At 34.1% G+C, this 18174-nt stretch overlaps 1 long non-coding RNA gene across 1 annotated transcript in view; it reads right to left on the bottom strand.

The window, feature by feature from the left end:
- Positions 1 to 979: 979 nt before the first annotated feature.
- LOC141583980 (uncharacterized) overlaps positions 980 to 18174 on the bottom strand; it is a 116388-nt gene continuing 99193 nt past the window's right edge. The window contains exons 3-4 of the long non-coding RNA XR_012516817.1: positions 15787 to 15818; positions 980 to 1133 (exon numbers count right to left, since the gene is read on the bottom strand). This is a non-coding gene — a long non-coding RNA (uncharacterized LOC141583980). The remainder of the gene's footprint in view (positions 1134 to 15786; positions 15819 to 18174) is intronic.

The raw sequence follows: 18174 nt of genomic DNA on the forward strand, positions 1-18174 counted from the left end.
CTGTGTGTGTGCTCATGTGTGTGTGTGTGTGTGTACACCTGCCCATGTGTGTGTGGGTGTGTATGATAGACATCAGAATGTTCAGTCTCTTTAAGATGCAGAAATGATCTGAAATTAACTAATCCCTAAATGGCTTTCTAGTGCTCTAGCAATGTTTTGCAAATTGTAATTCCCTTTGCAGCAGCTACATCACATGTGAATGCCAAACATACAAATTCTTGGGCTTCAACCTAGACTACTTATTAAATCAGAAACTCACCAAGCCTTCCCAGTGATTATGATACATAATTAAGTTTGATTATCCCTGATCTCTATGCCTAATTTGGATGCTAAATTTCCTATATGTGATTTTCCCTGTTTGTTGTCATTTTACTCACAATTCTACTTACTATTAACTTCCAATCTTTTCTATTGTTCCATTTCTGGTTCCTTTATGGATGCAAAGATACCATAATTCTTTTGAGAGTTGGAACATGTATAATTTTTGTATCCTTTCATGGCCTAGGACAGTTTTGCTAAATAATGTTTAATAAATCTTTAGTTAGCGAAAAGTAAATTACTTGACACGTCACTAGCTAATGCTGGTTTTGCAGACAGCTCTTGTGCAGACAGCCTGACCTGCAGAGAGCACTGCTTTCTAGCTGATGCTGAATGTCAGTATGAAGAACTCTAAATTACAAGCAGCAAAAATGGCTCTCATTTATCCAGAAACATATTTTTCCATTTGAGATTACCTATTCCAAGAACTCTTGTTTTTTCTTTCTCTATTATATTATCAAATATACAAAAGAAAGAACAGAAAACAAAATTTTTATATAAGAATGCTGCTATTTAGTATCACCTTTGGTTTGTTGGAGGATTCACGACGAGTGTTTGATGAGATCTAAGGACCTAAGTGTCCTAACTAAGCAATTGGTACATTGTATTCATTAAAGTTATTTCAGTAGCCTATTGGAGCTGAAAAGGAAAAGTTGACTGAATACCTTCAAGGAATCTTAGACAAAATAATAAAAAAAGAGTTCAGGTCACTCTTACCTTTATTCTGAAGAACTCCAATGAAGTGTGTACTTGAATTTTACCCAGAACTTGTTCATTTCTCTAATTCATTTTTGGCTGTGGAGAGTCTGAGGCATCTGAGAACAAAAGAAAGCTGCTTTTGTATGAGAATGAGTCATTTATAATTTTGCACACTTTCTAAATAACAATCCAGAACTACGCTCAGATCATACTTTCTTCAGTTTTATTGACCATGACAACAGACTCTCAGTTTAGTAATCCAGTCTCTTAGGAAGCAAACTATAATTTGGGAAGGTTTTATTTTATATGTTACACTGTTCTCAGCAATTTTTGTATATTTAATCTATGTGATGATCTCACATGTGTTGTTCAGTTATTGATTGATAGGTAACTGAGGCTCAGAGAGGTTGAATAAATTTTAGTGGGTCACACAGCTAGGAAAGAGCAAATAAAAGAAATTAAACTCTTACCTCTTTTACATTAGAGAATTTAATTTTTCAACAATATCTCAGACCTTTTGAGAATATTTATGTCTTCAGAAATTTTAGTGGTTCTAGCCTCAGGTGGCTTCATATGATTTTTACTTAAAACTCTCGTTTGGTGCAAATCTTGTCTCTTTGGCTTTCCAGTAGCAAATTTATTTACTGTTTCTTTACTGTTCAAGTCTCCTGTGAATTTTCTATTTAATTCTCTGGCCAGAGGAGAGAGGGATGTTTGCTGACCTGGCTGTATGCTTCATGTGCTGACCTTTTAGAATCACTTCTCGTTCTGGTTGCTGGAGAGTGTCCTCTTTCCACCTGCTTTTGTTTGTACTCTCTGAGCCACTGTTTGCATTTAATTTTAAAATGTCTCCTTCCATTATCTTCTCTAGCTTTGGAGTTCTTATGCCATTTTCATTTATACTTCTCATACTTTTCATTTTGTCTAATTTTTTTTTTTAAATAAAGCCTAGCATAGAAGAGAAGATGCCAACTAAGAACAAACTCATGAAAGAGAAAAAAGAGGAAAAAATTAATTAAAGCGAACAGAAATGTGAAAGAGATTGAAATTTAAAAAAATACTAAGTTTAAACAAGATTTTTGAACCTTAAAATTTTCTTAAGTAAGTAAGAAATAAGGTGAAAGTGAAGAAAATGACATATTAAAGGGTTTGGTGCTGCAATTGCATGGCTAACGTTGCTATAGATTGGCCGTTAAATCCTAGAAACCTCAACTGTGGATCAAACTGTCTCTACATAAATGGAAAAAAAAGCATCTTAATTGGCTTTCTGTTTAAATGAGAGACTGAACAAATATGCACAGACATAGGCATCATCTGTGATTTTTTTATGGTCCTATAAAAAGAGAATTTGACCTAAATAGTTCTACATAATATTGGATACACTGGTTGAATTTTCTCATTTATTCTCATCTTCTGAGGTTGGTGGAGATGATAGGCCTAATTTCTGTTTCACACTGGGCTAATCCAGAACAAAATTGTATAGTCAGTTTGTATACTTTTCACTCTTCAGTGTTGTAGCTTCCTTTTCCTTGCACCTTTTCATTAGGATTCCAGTGAGTTCATATTTTCCATTAATAAAATTCCCCTGGGCTTCTGTCTTAGTTTATTCCTGGTATTATAACAAAATAAATACCACAGACTGGGTAATTCATACAGAGTAGAACTCTGTTTCTCACAGTTCTGAAGGCTGGAAGTCCATGATCAAGGGGCCAGCAGATTCAGTAACTGGTGAAGCCTTGCTCTCTGCTTTATAGATGGTGGGGTATTCCTGCATCCTCTGAAGGGGACAAATTCTGTGTCCTCATTGGAGGAAAGCAGAAGAGAAAAAGGGCAAGAAAGAGTCTAGCTAGTTCCCTCAAACCTTTCTACAAGAGCTCTAATTCCATTATGAGTGTGAAGCACCAATGAACTAATCACCATCTAAGGACCTCATCTCTTCTTACCATTAGTTTGAAATTTAAATTCCAACATATAAATTGGGGGAAAAATACATTAAAACCATAGCAGTCTAACTTTATTAGGAACATGAAAAGCTCGTTAAAATATATTAGTAAATGTTTATTGTTCATTGCTTTATTTTTTAATTTTCTTTTAATTTTTCTTTTTAAAGACAGGGCTTCACCATATTGGCCAGGCTGGTCTCAAAACTCCTGACCTCATGATTCACCCACCTTGGTCTCCCAAATTGCTTGGATTACAAGAGTGAGCCACTGTGCCCGGCCTGTTCATTTGTTTTATAATATATTATTTATCCTAAATGCATATATAGTCACTCACTGCATAATGACATGTTGATTAATAGCAGAGTGCATGTATAGTAGTGGTCCATAAGATTATAATGTAGCTGCCCTATTATAATTGATATTCAAATTTTCTTTATAGTACTCAAAAGGTTCAGACATATGTATTATTTTTAATTTTAATTTTTAAAAATTTTCCCGAGACAGGGTCTTACTTTGTTGCCCAAGCTGGAGTGCAATGGCATGACCATGGCTAAGTACAGCTTCGAAATCCTGGGCTTAAGTGATCATCCCATCTCAGTCCTCCAAGTAGCTGAAACCACGGCTGTATGTCACCGTAACTGGCTAATTTTTGTTTGCTTTATTAGAGATAGTATCTCACTATGTTCCTCAGCCTGGTCATAAACTCCTGTGCTCAGGTGATCCTCCCACCTTAACCATCCAAAGTGTTGGGATGATAGCCACTCCCCACTGCACCTGGCCATTTTTTATCTTTCATACTGTTTTTAATGTACCTTTAAAAAATATTTAGCTATGTTTAGATACATAAATACCAATGTATAATAACTGATGACAATATTTATTACAGTCACATACTGTACAGGCTTGTAGTCAAGGAGCAATAGGGCTTACCATATAGTCCAGATATGTAGTAAGTTGGACCATCTATGTTCGTGTAAGGACACTCTATGATGTTCACATAATGACAAAATTACCTAACAACACATTTCTCAGACTGTATCTCTAACATTAAGTCACATATGACTATAAACAAAATATTGTAACACCACACTTTTATTGTCGTGTGTCACTTTTGTTGGGGTACAATATTTTGAAGGCCACCAAATAAGAGTAAGAAGAGAACTCCTCTAGACATTTTATATTCAGCTATGCCATTTAATTAACACAACTCTCTTATGCAGTAGGTATTGTTATAGAACACCTAAGTCCTTTGAAATATTTCCCAAGTCACAGACAATGAATGCTGAAGTTGTATAAGGATTCAGGTCACTCTGGCTTCACAGCCAGACCTTTTTACGAGGAATAGATTCAAATTATGTAAAAGCTGAGCTTTACCTAATTTGAGGAGTCTACTTTAAGAATTTAATTCAAAATTACAAATGCATACTCAAATATAAGAGTGAACATTTAGAACAAGGACAAAAAGCAAAAATTGCACATTTCTGTGCAAAATTAACAAGGATTGCAAACCCTAGAAAAAATAGCATTTTTAATTAGCTGCCTAATACATCTCTATAATACTCTTTTTCTTACTTTTTTGATTTTGTATTCATATTGCAAATATTTTGTGTTATTATCTATAAAGATAGTAGAAAGATAATTCAGTCTTTTTCCTATAAAAGTTAATCATATTTGGTCTTTTATAAAGATTTTTCAGAAGTGTTCAGTTTCACAATCAGTTCTTTGTGTGTTAATTATCTAGGGCTGTCATAACACAATACCACAGAGTGAGTGACTGAATCAATCTAAATGCATTTCTCACATTTTCAGAGGTTGGAAGTCTAAAATCGAGGTGTTAATAACTGTGGTTTCTCCCGAGGTTGCTCCCGTTGGCATGTCTTCTCACTGTAGGCCAGCACGGCTCTTCCTCTGTGCATACCTACTTCTGATGTATCTTCCTCTTCTGATGAGGCCACAAGCCCAACCAGATTACAGGACCACCTTTATTATTCCCTTTAACCTAAATTATCTCCTTAAGACTCTTATCTCCAAATATAGTTACATTGGCTGTTACAGCTTCAACCTATAAATCTGGGGGACACAAGTTAATGGCAATTGCTATTTCCATGCAAATATGTCAAAAGGTCAAATTTTGAAAAATTATCTATTAAGTATTTTATATACATGAGAAGTATATCAAGATACTTCTTTCATCATACTGCTGGAAATTTGTGCTCTATGAAAACAGGAATTCTGAAAATTATATTTCTGTAATTTCTACCAGAATGAAAAATAATTTATTGTACATTTATAGTTACAGATGAAATATTAAGTAAACTACAGATAGATCAATATAGCATATTCTTAAAAGTAACAAATCAGAAAAATCATAAAAGAGTAATCCAATCTCTCCGGAACAGTAATAAATGGTACAGTTTACATATAGGAAAGTAACAATCTAATTTTGCTTATAACCTGGCCTACATTCCACAGCATATTCTTGGTACATTGTGTGTATCATTTCATCTCACTCTCTTCTCACCCGTTGCTTAACAGTCTTACATCTCTTTTTATCTTCCTCGAACATGAAAACCCCATATCCACCTATGAACCTCTTACTAATTGGTTTTTATATCTGGGACGTTCTTCCTACGAATCTTCATCTGCAACTGCATTATGACTTTTTCAAGTGATCTCTGCTTCTACAAAAAATTGTTGCAATTAGTACCCAAATTACTTACTGCCTGAAATTATTAATACTTCAGACAAAATATACAAATTGTTTTAAGACATTGGATCATGTAGAAAAGCAATCACTTAGTCAAGAGAATGAAATTAAATAATCCCTAAAATTGCCTCAATTTACCAATTAAAGAGAAGTTCCTGACAGTCTGTTTGATCCAAGGATTGGGAGATAGAAATTTAGGGAAGGGAAAGTAGCTAGAATTTATTAGGGATAGTGCCAGACTGAAACAGATTGGCTACTCTGGTCATATCTAACAAAGTTTAAAAGCATGTCTCAAATGATCAAATATTTTTAAGTAAACTAACTGTGCTGGAGAGCAAAGCCCAAGAAATTTATAGTACTACAAAAATATCTTTATCCCAACATTCTAAAACTCATGTCTGTAATCCAGTAATAATTACTAAGCATAAAATTACAAAAAAAGTATATCATAATTAGAAGAAATTATGGTGTATACATATACACCCAGAAATTAAACATATGATAAACTTCTCTAAAAGGTATATTTAAACCATTATTACAGCTATAATATCTGCATTGAGAAAAAGGAAGGTTAAATAATTAGAGATTTTGAAGACATTGCAAAACAAACTGAACTTCCAGAGAAGGAAATCGTGGCTGAGATTTACATAATGACGATATTCGGATGGGATAAACAGGAGACCAGACACTGTAAAAGTAAAGATTATTGAACTTAAAAACATCATGGATAGTATCCAAACCACACAGAGAGAAAAAAAGACTGGAAACAATGTAATGTAATTTAATATATGTTTAGTTGAAGTTTCTAAATGAGAAATGGAAACAAAAAATGTAGACAAATTATTACATATATGATTCAACATAGTAAAGATATCAGTTCTTCCCAAATTGATCTATAGATTTAATGTAATTCCAGCAAAATATCGGTCAGGTTTGGTGAAGACACAGATAAGCCTATTCTGCAATGTATATGGAATAGTACAGGTATAGAATGAATACAAAAACTGACTCAGGAAGAAAAATAAATGTGGACAGACATATGAAAAGGAAAGATATTAAAAACAGATTAAAACAAACAAACAACAACAACAACAACAACAACAACAAAAAAAAAAAAAAAAAAAAAAACAAGAAAAAAGTGCAGAACCACAGGGGTTCATCAGTAAATTCTTCCAAACATGTAAAAATAAATCAACATCTATGTTTTTAAGCTCTTTTCAACAATTAGAATAGAGAGAACATTTCTAAACTTGTTCTAATACCCTGATACTAAGCTCGACAAAGGCTCTATGAGAAAAGCAAACTAAAGACCAAAATTACTCAAAAATACAGATGCAAAACTTCTCAAAAGTATACTAACAGCCATATCCAGTAGCACAGTAAAGGCACTATACATTATAACCAAGTGGAGTTTATTTCAAGAAAGGGAGGGTGGTTCAACATTAGAATCAGTCAATGTGATACACTACCACAACAACTACATTAAAAATGATTATCTCAATTGATCTAGAAAAATAACTTGGCAAAATTCAATACTCTCTTATTATAAATGAACTCAATAAACTAGAAATAAAAGCAAACTTCTCTAAATTGATAAAGAACATTGATATAAATCCCATAGGTATCATGATACTCAATAGTGAAAACTTGAAATCTTTCACCATAAAATGAGAACAAGACAGCAGTGCCTGCTTTTGCAACCTTCTATTTAACATCGTATTGGAATTTCTAGCCAGAACAAATAGGCAGGAAAAGGAAATAAAAGGGATCCAAACTGAAAGGGAAAAAGTACAATAATCTTTATTCCCAGATGACATGACTTACATCCAAAAAAAAAAAAAATTAAAATATTCTTAAAGCTAATAAATGAATTCAGAAAAGTTTCAGAATACCAGTTCTACATGAAAAAATAAGTTGTTTTTCTATACACTAGCAAAGAAAATCCTGAAAAAAAATTTTAAAACTGATTTGATTTTCAACAGCATCAAAAAATAAAAAACTTAGGAATAAATATAACCAAAGAGTTGCAAGAGTTTAGCACCAGAAGTTTAAAACTTTACTGAAAAGGTAAATAAACTAGAGGAATCATTTGTAAGCTTGTTTAAAAGCAGAAACAACAACAACCACACACTCAAAAACACACACAAGAAAATAAGTAAAATAATGAGGAAACAATACAGAATTTCACATGTAATATATAATATCAGGACAATTAATATAAAGTTTTAGAGAAGCTCAACAAGAGGTAGAAAATCTCAGAAGATCAATAATGCAAAAAATAATCTAAAAATACACATTTTAAAATGTTCTATTTAGAATTGCTTTACCATTGAATATTCAGTGAAATAATTTATCTGCCATTTCTATTATAAAGACCACAGAAAATTATAGAAAGCTACTAAACTGAAGGAAAAATGAGCATAACCTTAATAAAATATCACAAAACAAAAGCCTAGTAATTTGATTTATAATTATAGTTGAAAAAATGTAAATATATTAGCAACAAAAAATAAAATCAGTATATTCAATAATACTACCAAGTATTTCATTCAAGAAATAAAATAATGCTTTGTTATTAGGAAATAAATCAAATATGTTATTATATTTACAAGCTAAAAAAAATCAATGCAATTATAACATTGTAGTGTAGAGATACATTTTACACATTTTAGTTAATCAATAGTAATACAAAGTTTAGTGAAATGGGAATAGAGGTATCAACTCAATGTGTACAGTTAACACAAGAATGAAAGTCACGTACATTAAATATTGAAACTGTTACAGATTCTAAAAACGAAATATAAATATTTTCTTACTATTATTATTTAAGTAGAGACAAGAAAATAAATTAAAGGTTTGTACAGAATGAGTTATAATTGCATTATAAGAAAACCTAAGACATTTACACAAATTTCGATAGAAGATAACTGTTAATTTTACAGTAGGTAAATACAATGAAGTTTTTTGCTATTACACTTTACCTGTTTATAAATAGAAATGGGGAAAATGTTCCATTTGTTATAACCCGACAACTGTGGGGCCCTCTGAAGCTTTGTTTAAAAATCAACAAACAAAAGGCAGATTAATTGGAGAAAAGGCAAACAAATGCTCTTAACCTGTATACGTGGGAGCTTTCAAAATGAAGACCCAAAGAAAACGAGGAAATTATCCATTTGTGTCCTTACATTCAACAAAGTGTTAACAGCTGTGTAGAAATATGATTGAACATAAAGGGTATAATCTAACGTTAATAAACTGAGAGACAAAATTCAGCAAGGCTGTCTGTCTAGATTCTTCTTGTCCTTTTTGAACATACGTTTCTTTCTTTTGGGCGTGAGGCAGGCATTCTCTAGAAAAGGGTTTTTATGACTTACACTGAAACAAGGTAGTGGGATAATTTATTTACAACCAGTTTTTACTCAAAAAGATGAAGGGAAAGTTAGAGTAATTGTTTTAGGTTTTATGGCTACCTTTGGGGAAAAATGGTTCTGGTTTCTATGACCTGCCTTGGGGAAGAGAGTTCTGTGGGTATCCTCGGGGGAGAATTGGGCTAAGAGACAAGAAGGCAGGAGAAGATCAGAGAACACTGCTTCTGAGACTGCTTCTGAGGCCTTCATTCTGTGATACTATTTTCTGAGCCCCAACAACCATAAGCATGTAAAGGTAAATTCAAAGTGGGTTACTTGCATAAATTATAATGAATAACTGAAAGACAGAAAACATTCCGGAAAAGATGCACAATCCTTTAGAGTATAAAACTTATCAGAAAACTTTAGCTTTCACTAGTTTATCTGTAATTACATTATTTCCAGTGAGAATTACTTTTAAACTGGATAAGCTAATTAAGAATTCATGTGGTAAAAATAGTTCATATGAATGTTCAAGTAAGTTGGGGAAAAAGAAGGTGATGATGGAAGAGGGACTTGAGTAGCACAAATTAAAATAGGATTGGTAGAACTTGCCATTAGACTGGTGTAAAGAGATACAATATAGAAATAGATGGATATTGACAACCAACAATATATCTAGATACAGATGATATGGGTATAGCTACATAGATATAGTTACTTCCTGTAACATAAAGTAGCCACATAAAATGGACTATCTCTAACGTCATCCAAATAAGTAAAAAACAAAAAACAAAACAAAAAAAAGAACAAAAACAGAAAATGCAGATTGGCAAGAAGGAAAGGTAAAATCGCCATAACCCATGACTACACATAATTTGAAAAGTACATGGGCTAGTGGTGGTCATGTTGCAAAAGCCCCATTTCTGGAAGAAAGAGAACCAGCTAGGAATAGGAGATTTCCCTTAAATAAGTGGAGGTGAGGGGGAAGAAAAGAAAGCAGCTGAAAAAATAAGATAGTGACAGTGAGCCAGAAGGAAAAATATATTAGCTTCTAGGAATCATTCCTTGCTAAAGAGAAAAAGGAACTGGCCAAAAAATCACTTTAGAAAACTGTTCAGCGTTACTGGTGTTGAGGGCAATGAAAATAAAAACGGTAAAAAAAAAGATACCATATTTAATCTATTGTATCAGCAAGTATTTTAAAGACTGGCAGTATTTGTTACTCTTAAATGGACGAGGGAAAGGCCCACTTATAGGTAAAAGCATCTTTTTAGAAGTGGCCACTTCCTGGACCAGAAAAAGAAAAGCATTAAGTGATGTTGGGACATCTTATAACAGAAAGCAAAGCAAGTAGTCAAAAACTATCATGAGAACATGCTGAAGGATAAAGTCAAACCTACAGGGGCTTCTATAGGCTAAGTCTGACACATTTGAATTAGTATTTTGCTATTATTAATATTGTTTCTGTAATTGAGTGGAGAAGATTAAAACTTCATGAGTCCTTTATATGTGGGCGTTTGTTTACATCTGTGTGTATGTGTATGTTTGAGCCAGACAGAGAGAAATGAATGCTAAAAGCAGTAATTGAAGGGCTGCAGAACAAAGATATTTGTAAAGTGCCAAAGAACCACTGCATAGATTCTCCGAAAATTGCAAAGGGCAAAAAATGTCGGAAAAGTAAGTGGGCATTTTTCTTTAAAAGACGTGGTGGTAGGGCCGGGCGCAGTGGCTCAAGCCTGTAATCCCAGCACTTTGGGAGGCCGAGGCGGGTGGATCACGAGGTCAAGACATCGAGACCATCCTGGTCAACATGGTGAAACCCCGTCTCTACTAAAAATACAAAAAAGTAGCTGGGCATGGTGGCGCGTGCCCGTAATCCCAGCTACTCAGGAGGCTGAGGCAGGAGAATTGTCTGAACCCAGGAGGCGGAGGTTGCGGTGAGCCAAGATCGTGCCATTGCACTCCAGCCTAGGTAACAAGAGCGAAACTCCGTCTCAAAAAAAAAAAAAAAAAAAAAAAAATGACATGGTGGTAATTTTCTTTAAAAAGTGAGCAAATGCAGCATTACTAAGAGTTGGATACTGGTTTAGAAAAAAATATATAACTTTTGACAATAAAAGTATAATTGAATATGGATTGCTGGTAGATGGTATTAGGGAATTGTAGCTGATTTTCTGTGTCAAATGGAGCAACTAATTGGATGAACTACTGAAAAATGTCCTTATTTGTAGGAGATGCATGTATAGTATTTTGGGGAAAAATGTCAAGATTTCTGTAAATTTCAAATGGTTCCACAAATAAAAAACAGGCAAACAATGAAAATGTTAACAGTTACTGAATCTAGATCTTTTCCATAAGAATAATCACTGTATATTTTTTAAATTTTAAGGTACTACATTTTTCAAAATAAGTGCTGAAATTATTAATAAAAAAAGAAAAATATTGACATATTCTCTAGTTGTCAAAACTTAATCTTAGGAAACTTTAAAATAAAATAATCATGCATAATTGCATAAAATGAAAACAGTTGTATTCTACATAAAGTTGAAAATACACATAATAAGCCAAAGGTTAAACTTACAGACATGAAGAAAGTTTGAAAAATCATGAAGAACATAAAAATCCCAATAAAAATAAACAGTTTATAAATTTATACTTTACAAAAAAGAGAAAGAAAATGGCAAAAAAATCATATGAGAAAATGGTTCAGCATTACTGATGTTGAGGGAAATGAAAATATAAACAGTAAAAAAAGGTACCATATTTACCTACTGTATCAGCAAGTATTTTACAGACTGACAGTATTTGTCGCTCTTAAATGTAAGAGGGAAAGTGGATATTAAAACCACCTTCTGAAAAAGAATACATCTAGTGCTCGACTTATGACCACGATTGGTTCCGACAGACCAGTCATAACATGATTTCATCGTAAGTTGAGTAGGCTATATGTACAGTACTGTGAAATGATGTTATAAAAATCTTTAAGTCATATTTTATCATAATTTTCTTTCATTATTGTACTGAGTCTGGGATAACAGTTGAAATGGTGCACACGGAGATGGTAGTGCTGCTAGAAGCTGGTCCACACTGTCGTATGCCCAGCTGGGCAACATTTGCGCTGCCAGACGCGGAGCAGTCGTGGCTAGCAATTGTGGTCGTAAAGTCGAATGGTCTTAAGTTGCATAGGTCATAAGTCGATCAATACCTGTATGCTATTATTTATTAAAAGTAAACTTTGCTAAAACACACACAAATACGCATACACACACGAGAATCAACAACAGAGCCACTGGCAAGATGGCGGAATAGAAACAGCTTCAGTCTTCACCTCCCAGTGAGACTGATACAGAAGACAGGTGATTTCTGCATTTCCAACTGAGGTACCTGGTTCATCTCACTGGGACTGGCTGGGCAATGGCTGCAGCCGTCAGAGGGCCAGCCACAGCAGGGTGGGGTGTTGCCTCACCTGAGAAGTGCAAGGGGTCTGGGAATGTCATTCCCCTAGCCAAGGAAAGCTGTGAGACACTGTATGGGGAAGAAAGGTGCATTCCAGCCCAGATACTGTGCTTTTCCGACTTTGCAACTGACAAACCCAGTGCCTAGGCCACCAGGGCCCTGGGTTACAAGCACAAGGCTGGGCAGCCATTTGGGCCAACACCGAGCTAGTGGCAAGAGTTTTTTTTTTTTTTTTTTTTTTTATTTTTATTCTTACCCAGTGGCAACTGAAACAACAGCGCAACAGAATCATTCACTCTCTTGCAAAAGGGGGCTGAAGCACAAGCTTGGTGGGAGGAGGAGTGACCACCATCACTGAGGCTTGAGCAGATGGTTTTATCATCACAGTGTAAACAAAGCCACGAGGAAGTTCAAACTGGGCAGCGGCCACCTCAGCTCCACAAAGCCACTGCTGCCAAACTGCCTCTCTAGATTCCTCCTCTCCAGGCAGTGTATCTCTGAAAAAGAGACAGCAGCCCCAGTCAGGGACTTACAGATAAAACCCCCATCTTCCCAGGACAGTCTCAGGATACAAAATCAATGTGCCAAAATCACAAGCATTCCTATACACCAATAACAGACAGAGATCCAAATCATGAATAAACACTCAATCACAATTGCTACAAAGAGAATAAAATTGCTAAGAATACAATTTACAAGGGATGTAAAGGATCTCTTCAAGGAGAACTACAAACTACTGCTCAAGGAAATAAGAGAGGACACAAACAATGGAAAAACATCCCATGCTCATGGATAGGAAGTATCAGTATAGCAAAAATGGCTGTACTGCTCAAAGTAATTTATAGATTTAATGCTATCCTCATCAACCTAACATTGGCTTTCTTTACAGAACTGGAAAAAAACTACTCTAAATTTCACATGGAATAAGAGAAAAAAAAAAAAAAAAAAAAAAAAAAGGAAAAAACCTGGAGGCATCGCACTACCTGATTTCAAACTATACTACAAGGCTACAGTAACAAAACCAGCATGGTACTGGTACCAAAACAGATATACAGACCAGTGAAACAGAATAGAGGCCTCAGAAATAACAACACCACACATCCACAACCATCTGATCTTTGACAAACCTGACAAAAACAAGCAATGGGGAAAGGATTCTTTATTTAATAAATGGTGTTGGGAAAACTGCCTAGTCATATGCAGAAAGCTGAAACTGGATCCCATTCTTACACCTTATGCAAAAATTAACTCAAGATGTATTAAAGACTTGAATGTAAGACCTAGAACCATAAAAATCCTAGAAGAAAACCTAGGCAATAACATTTAGGACATAGGCATGGGCAAAGAAAAATACCAGAAGCAATGGCAACAAAAGCCGAAGTAGACAAATGGGATTTAATTAAACTAAAGAGCTTCTGCACAGCAAAAGAAACTACCATTAGAGTGAACAGGCAACCTACATTGGGAGAAAATTTTTGCATTCCATTCATCAGACAAAGGGCCAGAATCTACAAAGAACTCAAAAAAAAAAAAAAATATTTACAAGAAAAGGACAAACAACCCCATAAAAGTGGGCAAAAATTATAAACAGACACTTCTCAAAAGAAGACATTTATGTGTTCAACAAACATAAAAAAAAAAAAAAAGCTTATCACCACTGATCATTAGAGAAATGCAAATCAAAACCACATTGAGATACCATCTCAAGCCACTTAGAATGGTGATCATTAAAAAGTCAGGAGACAACAGATGCTGGAGAGGACATGGAGAAATAGGAACACTTTTACACTGTTGATGGGAGTGTAAATTAGTTTAACTATTGTGGAAGACAGTGTGGAGATTCCTCGAGTATCTAGAACTAGAAATACCATTTGACCCAGCAATCCCATTACTGGGTATATACCCAAAATATTATAAATCATTCTACTATAAAGACACATTTATAGTAGACTGCACATTTGTGTTGTTGTGGCACTGTTCACAATAACAAAGACTTGGAGCCAAACCAAATGTCCATCAATGATAGACTGAATAAAGAACATGTGGCACATATGCACCATGGAATACTATGCAGTCATAATAAAAGGATGAGTTCATGTCCTTCACAGGGAGATGGATGAAGCTGAAAACCATCATTCTCAGCAAACTAACACAGGAACAGAAAACCAAATACCACATGTTGTCACTCATAAGTGGGAGTTGAACAACGAGAACACATGGACACAGGGAGGCGAACATCACACACCAGGGGCCTGTCCAGGGCTGGGGGACTAGGCGAGGGTTATCATTTGGAGAAATACATAATGTAGACGATGGGTTGATGAGTGCAGCAAACCACCATGCCAAATGTATACCCATGTAACAAACCTGCACATTCTGCACATGTATCCCAGAACTTAAAGAATATTAAAAAAGGAAAAATAAATAATAATAATAAAATAAAACCAATAACAAAAACTCAAGAAACTGCCAGATTTGTACACAGGTATGTATTTGTACTATTTGTACAAGGACATTTTTTGAAGCATGTTACATTACTGGATGAATGCCAAATAATATGGAATTATTGAATAAATGATGCTATACCTGCAGTAAAAAAATTCAGTAAATAAATTAGTTTGTTATTTGTGTATTGACCTAGACACATGTCTATAATATGTTATGCAGCAGTCGATGATTTTGTTTTGTAAAATATAAAAATGAGAGAAGGGAAAATAAAACATATGTGTGTGTGTATTTGCACAAGCTTTTAATAAAAGTAAAGTTTGAATGCAGAAATACCAAATTGCAAAGACTGCTTAGCACATCTCAAGGTTGAGAGAGGCAAGAAGGGGAAAAAGTAAGACTATTAACACTTTCTTTATAACTGTCTCTATTCTTTGGATTCTGACAAATATGTATTCATTTTCTAATTAAAACTAACAATAAAGTAAGAAAAAATACATACAACAGTAGCAGCAAAACAAATTGCTACTGAGTGAATTATATCCAGTCAAGCACAAATTACTATTTTCTAATGTGCAGAAGTTTGACTGCAGGCAGATAGCAAAGAGAAAGAATTTATGAATCTTTTCATGTAAAATTAATGATGCAATATAATGTGTGGTCTTTTTACTTTAAAAGAAAGTATCACAATGTGATATTTTATTGCTATGCCATTTTAATTGCTACATCTCTGTGTGCTTTATTGTGAATATTTTGGTTTTGAATTTTGACCCCAGGCAATTTTTTATGAAGTAGAGTTGCTTTTCATTGATTAGAAAATGTTACAAATCAAAGGGATAAATTATAAACAAAATCAATTAAAACTCACCTCTTAAATTTTCTCATATTTTTCTCCTTATCCTGGTGGAACAAAGTGAACATTCAGTAAGTTAGTGGGAATTGAGTACATGAAAGAAAGAGCTGAGAACTTTCTTAGAATTAAACTTAGAAACTCTTTGGCTTCAGTAAGTAAATTAGAAAAATCAAGAAGCAAATTATCTCACTAAGGCTTGGAAAACGTTACATTATAACATTTTGTAATAACTAATTAATAAGTACAATTTATAAGCTTGGTAGTTCTCACATTCCATCATATAAACATTAAAATAGCATTTACAAATAACATTTACATGGAAACCTCTTATCCTAGGCCTTCTTATCATCCTGTTATGCTTGTCCTTCAAGACCCAAATGACACATTGATCTCTTCTGGAAAATTGTACTTGTCCTCTAGTTTAGCAAACCATGATTGGGTTCTTTCTCCTGTTGAATGTTCACAAGACACAAGATTCATATATTCTATTTGAAGTTACCTTTGGATTTGACATCTTGACCAACAACTATAAACTCTCCAAGCAGTGATTATGGTACTAATCTTGAAGTACCCACCTCATATTACGTGTTAAACAATTGTTCGTTGAATTCAATAAACTGTCGTACATTACATTGGATACTGCAGATTTATCGATACCTTAATACTGTACTAAATGTAACCAGTCTTTTCTCCTTAGGAGAGACAAATCTGCTTCCTCCTAGTATGCTACATTTCCTATGAAAAAGGATTAGCTTATATGTAATCTTTTCTCTTCAACTCTCTTTTTCTCCCTTGTATCCCTCATTTTCAGTATATGAGTTTGTGTATATGTCTTGAGAAAAATAAATGCATTTTAACTGAGACTTTCAAATCTTTCCATATGTAATCACACTGGCAGCTTTATTCTCTTCCATTGGATGAAATATTCTTATTCCTACCAAAGGCCATCTGTAACTTACTTTGGGTTTCATCCCTCTTTGTCTCCCCAGGGTTTGTATTAGATGACTACTTTCTGTTATAAACTGGTAATTCCCCACACATTTTATTGCAGTATGCTTATATTAGCTTTCTATTGCTGCTGCAACAAATGCAATGTCTTAATCCTGCATCAATTTATCTTACATTTCTGGAGATCAGAAGTCCAAAATCAATTTCACTAAACTAAAATCATATAATATCCAAGTGACATCTGGAGGCTTTAGGGACTAATCTACTTCCCTACATTTTCCTGCTTATAGGGTCTCCCCACAATCCTTGGTTTGTGGCCCCATCTCTCCAGTCTGTTTTTGTCATCAAGTTTTCTTCTTTGACGCTGATCCTCTTGCTTTTCTCTTATAAGAACCTTTGGAATTATATTGACCCCTAAGAGATAACCAAAGATAATCTCCCCATCAAAGGATCCTTTACTTAATTACATCTGCCAAGTTCCTTTTGCCTTTTAAGTAATATATTCACAGGGAATTAGGCCATGAGCATGTTGAGGGGATCATTATTTAGCTTACCACAATTCCTATCAAGATAAATCACCTTCTAGTATAATCATTTTAAACTTCTTCTCCATTGACACTACACTCTTTTTTTACTTCACTCTCTATTTCTCTATTGCGATACACATGTGAACTTGAAAAAATCTCTACATTCTCTCAGGCTTTGTGACTCAGTCCTTCACCTAAACTTGAGTCAGGAATTTGGACACTTCGACTTCATTCATTTATCTTATATGAACAGCAAGAATAATCTTCATGTTGCCATATGGAATGACCACGTCTCTGTTCTGACATCTCAGACCTTGACCTTCAATTCTCTTCTCTTTGATTTCTACACACCTAGCTTCTCATAATTCAGTTTGAGTATAACATAGAAGAGTTGCCTCCTTTGTCCACTTAAATTGGAACCTCCCCAAACCAATCAACTCTCTATTCCAACCTTTAGTTTTATTTTCTTTAGGACACTTAACGCTCACAGGAATTATCTCGATTATTAATTTGTTTACTTATTTATAATATCCCGCCTCCTCCTCTAACAGAAAGGAAAATTCATGAAGGAAAGGAGACACAGCTCTTCATTACTGCTTTATCCCAAGTGTTAATAACTGTTTCTTGATACAAATATCTGAATGAATGAATGACTTACTATTATAATTTGCAGGTGATTGCAATCAAGTTTTTTCTAATAGAGTGACTAAAATTAAAATTTTAGTAACCAATAAATATGAATTTAAATAAGAGTGATGTTTCCTATAACTAAGACTAATTAAATAAATTGTTAATTACTGAAACTACTTGATTTCAACAGAGTTTATATAAAATTAAAACAGACTCTCCAGTGACGGAAAAACAAAGACTAGCAAAAGAGGATGTTTTCATATATATGCATAATGATTTTCTATCTATGCATACACAA

The sequence above is a fragment of the Saimiri boliviensis genome, chromosome 3 (assembly GCF_048565385.1).
Source record: "Saimiri boliviensis isolate mSaiBol1 chromosome 3, mSaiBol1.pri, whole genome shotgun sequence".
In the NCBI taxonomy this organism is placed as follows: Eukaryota; Metazoa; Chordata; class Mammalia; order Primates; family Cebidae; genus Saimiri; species Saimiri boliviensis.